The following is a 7,675-nucleotide window of genomic DNA, read 5'->3' on the forward strand; positions in this document are numbered from 1 at the left end:
AAATTAATAAAATAAAATTGAAATGATTCACACTCGTGCCTTCATGTAAATGATTAGAAACATTTGTGTGTATGAAAACAGAAGTATAAACACTTGAACAACAGATTCATAAAAATAAAAAGTATTTTTTCCAATAAACAAAATTGATAGAAAAAAAATTTCCCTCTGCAGCCAAACAAATTTACCATCTAGAAGCAGACTCAATAGGTCCCAAAAACATCTCTCCGCCGCTTCCCAGTTTAAAAACTGGGACATCATCGAACATGGAATTCGAAAAAAAATGACAGTTAATGAAATGAAACGAAAACCCCAACGTTTATGCTGGTAGATGCTAGATTTCAATGCTTTTCCAACTTACGAGTACAACTGAACGCACCATTAGTCGTAGCAGAAACACCGTTGCGATCAAACGGATGAGCTGTGCAGTGTTATTAACCGAGAATTACGTCGAAAATTGAACACCTTGCTTTTGCAACTCTGCAAGGATATGCTCTAGCCTTTCCCCTTCTTGAATCGGTGTCATGTGGATTGATCACAGACAAGGCTACTGCTGCTGCCATTTCAACTTTGTGCTGCAATGGAAGTTAGTCTAACTAACGGAACATTAATCTTCACTTTTTCTACCTATGTTTGGCACCTTACGTAGGGACGGTGGGGGGGGACAGATAGGGGTCACTATAAATCTGGGGGGGACATGTCTCTCCCCCCCGTCCCCAGTGCCATCTGCGCCCTTGCAGGGGATGCCAAATTGTAATGGAAATTTCTAATAAACACTTCAGAACGCTTAGCAGTCGTCTTTTCAGTTATTATAGTAGATCATATAACAGATATATAAAATGGGAAAGGAAAGAGAAGAATAGAAGAAGACACCACTTCTGATGATGCCAAGAGTACGCGCACTCTGAGTTGTGTTTTAGGAATGTTTTCTATTATACTCTGAAGGCATTCGCTTACTGCTTGCATCTTCATGTGATTGGCTCAAGATTTTCTATGAAGCTTTGTTAAAGTGTGCACCTGGCGTGCTCTGGTATGTGCAGGCAGATGTGTAGTTATGGAGAACTCAGGCACCCTGCTTATCACCAATGCCACAGAAAAGCGATTACAGCATGTGGAAAAACATCTCTTCTCAGTAACTAAGCCACTTTAGCTCAACATACAGAAACACAGAGAATAATAATGTTCGTCCATTAAATTTCCCTCACAGTGGTGAGAGAGGACATGAAAGTGGCAGGTGTGGTCGAGAAGGATGCAGAAGACAGGGAGCAGTGGATGCAAAAGATCTGCTGTGGCGACCCCTAATCAGGAGCAGCCAAAAGTAGTAGTATTACATTGGGTTTTCATCTTCCATCTGGAGAGCTGAAATCTGGTTATCCCAATCACACACATACATTGTATAAATAGTTCTATGGCATTTCCAAGGGCCAATTGGATGAAGTAGTTGAACCCATGGCCTAAAGTTTAGAGAAGCAGCTTTGGGACCAAAAGGTCCCTGGACCAGCAGGAATGGCTGAAGTGCCCTTGAGCAAGGCACCGAACCCCCAACTGCTCCCAAGGCTGTCCTGGCTATGTTGTACAGGTATGTGTCGACTTACGACTGCGTTTGGTTTTGACTGACCGGTCGTAAACCGATCTGGTCGTAAGTCAGCCTATGTTAAATGAACATAAGTATATTGTGATGATATTGTAATCATCTTAAAGTCTTATTTTATCAATATTCTTATTTCATTACCTTGGCTCATTATTTGGTTTAAGTCAAACACTGCATACTACAGTACAATTCATTTAATATGTACTTACTTATGCCTCTCACTCCTCCTGGGGCATAGGCCGCCAACAAGGTCTCTCCAGCCGTCCCTGTCCTGGGCGAGTCTCTCCAGCTGTCCCCAGGTGTGGCCCAGTTTCTTTGCGTCGGTCTCAAGGTCGTGACGCCAGGTGTTTCTTGGCCGGCCTCTCCTCCTTTTTCCCTGGGGGTTCCATCTGAGGGCTTGCCTTGTGGTGTTGTTGGCTGGCTTGCGTAGAGTGTGGCCTATCCATCTCCAGCGGCGTTGTTGGATCTCCACTTCTGCAGACTTTTGCTTAGTCCGCTGCCACAGCTCCTCGTTGCTGATGGTGTCAGGCCAGCGTATCCTGAGGATCTTTCTCACAGTTGTTGATGAATGTCTGGATTTTCTTGGTGGTCGTCACTGTGGTCCTCCAGATCTCTGCTCCATAGAGGAGTACTGGTTTTATGTTTGTGTTGAACAGCCGGATCTTGGTACTGACTGACAGATCTCTGGATGCCCAGATGTTCTTTAGCTGGAGAAATGCTGCCCTGGCCTTGCTGATCCTGATCTTCACGTCGGCGTCAGTCCCTCCCTGCTTGTTGACAATGCTGCCAAGGTAGGTGAAGCTTTCCACCTCTTCTAGCGCCTCGCCTTCAAGCGTGATGGGGGTTCCGCTGGCAGCATTCACTTTCAGCACCTTGCTCTTTCCCCGGTGGATGTTCAGGCCCAATCTTGCGGAGTTCTCTGCCACTGTGCTGGTCTTGTCCTGCATCTGCTGTTGGGTGTGCGAGAGCAGGGCGAGGTCGTCTGCAAAGTCCAGGTTGGGTCCAGAGTGACCATTGGATGCCATTCCGCTTCTGTGCTGTGGATGTCGTCATGACCCAGTCGATGGCCAGCAGGAACAGGAAAGGTGACAGCAAACACCCCTGTCTCACCCCTGTCCGGACTTGGAAGGCGTCAGTGAGCTGATTTCCATGGATCACTCTGCAGGTCAGTCCCTCGTAGGAATTCCTGATGTTTGTGAGCTTTCCAGGTACTCCGTAATGTCTCAACAACTTCCACAAGGTCTCTCTATCGACGCTGTCGAAGGCCTTCTCATAATCTAGGAAGTTGATGTAAAGGGACGAGTTCCATTCTAGCGACTGCTCCAAGATGATGCGCAGTGTGGCGATCTGGTCTGTACATGATTGGTCCTTGTGGAAGCCTGCTTGTTGATCTCGGAGTTGGGAGTCCACGGTGTCCTTCATCCTGTTCAGTAGGATCCTGCTGAAGACTTTTTTCCTGGGACAGACAGTAATGTAATCCCTCTGTAGTTTGCACAGTTGCTGAGGTCACCCTTCTTTGGCAGCTTGACCAGGTATCCCTCCTTCCGCTCTGATGGTACTTGCTCTTCTTGCCAGATTTTCCTGAAGAGGGGGTGGAGCATCTCGACTGGTTTCAGTGTCCACCTTCAGTGCCTCTGCTGGTATACTGTCGGGTCCGGCTGCCTTGCCCGACTTGAGCTGCTTGATGGCCTTCCGGATCTCCTCTTTGGTGGGCTCTCCACAGTCTATCAGCAAGTCGCTCTCAGCTGCCTGAATGTCGGGTGGATCCTGTGGAGCTGGTCTATTCAAAAGCTCCTCAAAGTGCTCCCTCCATCTGTTCTTCTGTCCCTCATCTCCTTTGACTCTTCCCTGCTTGTCCTTTACTGGCCTCTCTGGCTTGGCAAACTTTCCTGACAACTTCTTTGTGGTGTTGTAGAGGTCTCTCATGTTTCCATGTCGAGCCGCCTCTTCTGCCTCTTGCGCAAGTGACTCCACAAAGTTCCTCTTGTCGGCTTTGATGCTGTTTTTCACCATTCTGTTGGCTGCTGTGTATGCCTCCTGTGCACAGGCCTTTTCTGTTCTTGTATGGCTGTTGTTAACTTCAGCTTTCTTCTTCTTCCTGTCTGCCACTTTCTCCAGTGTCTCTGGTGATATCCACTCTTTGTGGGTGTGCTTCTTGTAGCCCAGCACTTCCTTGCATGTTGTTATTGCACCTCTCACTCCATTCCACTGCTCGTCAATGGTCTCTTCATCAAGAAGCTCCTGGAGAACCTGGAACCTGTTGTAGAGTGCGAGTCTGAACTCCTCCTGCTTCCCTGCATCCTTCAGCAGAGTGGTGTTGAACCTCTGTCGTTGGCAGGTCTCACCAGTCCACTTTCTCTTCAGCTTCAACTTCAGCCTGGCAACAACAAGGTGGTGGTCTGAAGCAACGTCGGCTCCTCTCCTTGCTCTGACGTCCTGGAGGGATCTCCTGAACCTTCTTGAGATGCACACGTGGTCTATCTGGTTCTCAGTAGAATGGTCCGGTGATACCCAGGTCGCCTTGTGTATCCGCTTGTGGGAGAAGAATGTACCGCCGATAACAAGATTGCTTATGGCGCATAGGTCTGCAAACCTCTCTCCGTTGTCATTCATGACTCCCAGACCTTGCTGCCCCATGACCTCCTCGAAGCCCCTGTTGTCGCTGCCGACCTTGGTGTTGAAGTCTCCCATGACGATGTTGAGGTCTCTTCTTGAAAGGGTCCCAACGACTATCTGCAGTCTGTTGTAAAACTGTTCTTTGATATCATCAGTGTCGTTGGTCGGGGCGTAGCACTGTATGATCCTGTTGATCCTCTTTTGTTCTGAATGAGGCTGTGATGATGCGTGGGCCATGAGTTTCCCCACTCAATGAGAGCTCTCTGTGCAGTTTTGGAGAGCATGAGAGCCACTCCCTCCGTGTGTGGTACGTTCTCCTCCTCATGGCCAGAAAACAGCAGCCTCTCTCCTGTGGTCAACCTCTTCTGTCCACTACCCGTCCATCTTGACTCGCTAATGCCAAGGACGTCGAGACGGTAGGTCCTCATCTCTGCTGCCACCTGAGCTGTCTTCCCTGCTTCGTACATGGTCCTTACATTCCATGTCCCAATATTGATGGTTGCTCTCGGCGAAAGGATGGTTGTCGGCTGAGTGGCTTCCTTACGGCTTTTGCCACTCCGCGTCATAAGTCCTCCAGCTGAAGGTCCATCTTCTCCCAAGGCTGAGTTGGTTGATGATCTCCTTGTTGGCGTTTCTGTAGCGGCAAAGGTTTTACGGGGTGGGGCTGCTGACCCCACGCCCAACCCTCCTCCTTTCTCATCCGGGCTTGGGACTGGCAATGGCGGAGTTCATTTAATATGTGCAAAACAAAAAATATGAAATACAGGTGTGAAAAATAGAAAACATTTTAGTTTGAAACATAGCAAAATGCAAAACTTGGTGACCACTGGTATCACTGGTGCTTGTCTGTTGGTTGTCTGTCATCAGCTGTTGCAGCGCTCAGGCTGGCGGGAGGATTTGCTTGTTTCATAAACATGGTAAGCCTAGTCTGAATTGTTTTTCTTTTTCTCATAAATTTCACGATATGGACAAAGCGCGTCATGTACTATCCGTTCAATCCTTGCAAATCATTCTATGTTTGGGTCCATTGCTTCAAAATGTGCAAGGAGTTTATTCAGTTGAGATAAACCTTCTGATAATCCCTTAGTGGTGAACATCCTTCATGGCTCTTCTTTCTTCTTCTGCTACTCTTTCTTCTTCCAATTCAATCAGCTCTTCATTTGTAAGTTCTCCAGATTCTTTGTCTAGCAACTCCTCGATGCCAGGAGCTGGAGCGGAAACTGTCATATGCGGCGAGAGGATGGATGCTGGGCGCTGCCAGGAGCTGGGGCGGAAACTGTCGTACGCTCAGCTGGGAAACACTCACCAGCCGTAACCAGACAGTCATAAAGTTGATCGGTTCTAAGTTGCATAGGTCGTAAGTCGACGACAACCTGTATGTTGCTCTGGATAAAAGTGTCTGCTAAATACCTGTAAAGCAATGTAATGTAGCTTTTGATTATCCCAGTCGTACACCTACATGCTTTGCATAAATAGTCCTATGATGTTTCCTTGAGCCAACTGGAAAAGACTGTGATTTGATCTGCCTATGATTTATTTGATGTCTCAGTGTTTCTAGGGAATAAGTGTCATTAAGTCTTTCTCAACCATGTATGTTCTAAAGCTGTCATATACTGTGTGGATATGTTCTCCATGGTGTTCCTAGAGACAGGTTGAGAGGGCTATACACTAACCTGAAAATTATTTCTCAGGACTATAATTTGTTGAAATTTTACTTGATTCCACCTAGGAAATTCTCCTTGTGTGCATTTTGTGTGTCAAAATGGGTGGAAGTCACAAGTCCAAGAGTGAAGATAGGACTCCAAATCAATTTGTGTGTGGTGAGGGCTTTATTTTTGTGCAATCTTTCATTGATAATTTGGCTGGATGGATGGAGGCTCAACCACAAACTTTTTATCCTAGAGACAGTATTTTTGATGAGAACCATTTATAAACTGCTGGTTTAATGGTATATGATAAGCTGGGAGATCCCAGCTGGGATTTTGACTACATGACGTAGTTTTGAATGCTTGGCATTATCAAACATAATTGGAACTGTGCCCACACTTGCAGAAAAAAGGCTGATAAAATTAGTCAAAAACAGATGTGAAATTGACCAAATCCACATTGGTCATGTGCCCGTCTGTCCCTGTATCATCTGTAAATGCATGTGGAAATATTTCAGCTCTGCCATATTATGAATCTATGAACTGTGCTCGGCCCGTCATGCCTCTGCAGACAAACATGTGGAAGCAGTGAGCGCTCTCATTGCAGTCTCTAACTCTGCCTCTGAGCAAACTCTCCCCATTGAAAAGAATGCAAATATTGTACCTGTCTGTTCCAGGTGAGCTGTGATGTATTACTTTCAACATAAACCTAATGCTGTGAGAATTTTGCATCAAAGTTTGATTTAGAGCTCAGAAGATGTTGGGACTCCTGTAGACTTTCTGTCTCTGGAAAAAAGGTGTGAAGATCTGTCTCTAGCCAGTTATCTCTTTGATCCATTGTTGACTAGATTAGAAGGACTGCTCTCCCACTTCAATATTTTCTGGGTCTCACCTCCAGTCACACACTGGACACACAAACTGTTTTAGCTTGCTACAATTATTTTTTTGAGAGCATGGTGATTTTTATTATTTAGAATGAATTTGATTGATACACTTGAGGTATCTTAACATCAAGTTCCTTTAAGCTGAGCCTAAGTACATTGAGTTTAAATGTTTAGAGGACCTCATGTATAATGTGATTACCTTGTATTCACCCCCACTGATTCATTGTAAAGGCATTTCATGTGACTAACACAGACTCTTCATTAAGTAGTAAAACCCTTGGGCCATATCATAAATGCCAGATACATAGATATTAATGCTTTATAAAGAAGCCTTTATTTGTCATACATGCACTTAAGCACAGACTTAAGCACACAGTGAAATTCCTCCTCTGCATTTAACCCATCTGATGCAGTGAACACACACGCGTGAGCAATGAGTGCACACACGCATACCCAGAGCAGTGGACAGTTATGCTATAGCACCTGGGGAGCAGTTATGGGTTAGGTGCCTTGTTCAAGGGCACTTCAGCCCAACCCATGTTAACCTAATCACATGTCTTTGAACTGTGGGGAAACCGGAGCACCTGAAGGAAACCCATGCAGACACGGGACATGCAAACGCCACACCGAAAGGCCCCTGTCGACCACTGAGCTCGAACCCAGAACCTTCTTGCTGTGAGGTGACGGTGCTAACCACTACACCACCATGCCACCCTGTTTTATTAAACACAGATCCACTCAGCTGATGCTGGTTTTTACTGAAGATATGTATAAACTTGTGCTAATAATCTATCTACATTATTAAATTTGTAAAATATAGAATAATATAATATATAGTGAGACAAACATGATTAATAATGAATGAAATTTGTATCTAAATACCAGAAAAGTATTTCCAATAGATAATTCTAAATTTCTTAGTCATCTCAGAGTTTTTAACA

Source organism: Neoarius graeffei, chromosome 10 (genome assembly GCF_027579695.1).
Source record: "Neoarius graeffei isolate fNeoGra1 chromosome 10, fNeoGra1.pri, whole genome shotgun sequence".
Lineage (NCBI taxonomy): Eukaryota > Metazoa > Chordata > Actinopteri > Siluriformes > Ariidae > Neoarius > Neoarius graeffei.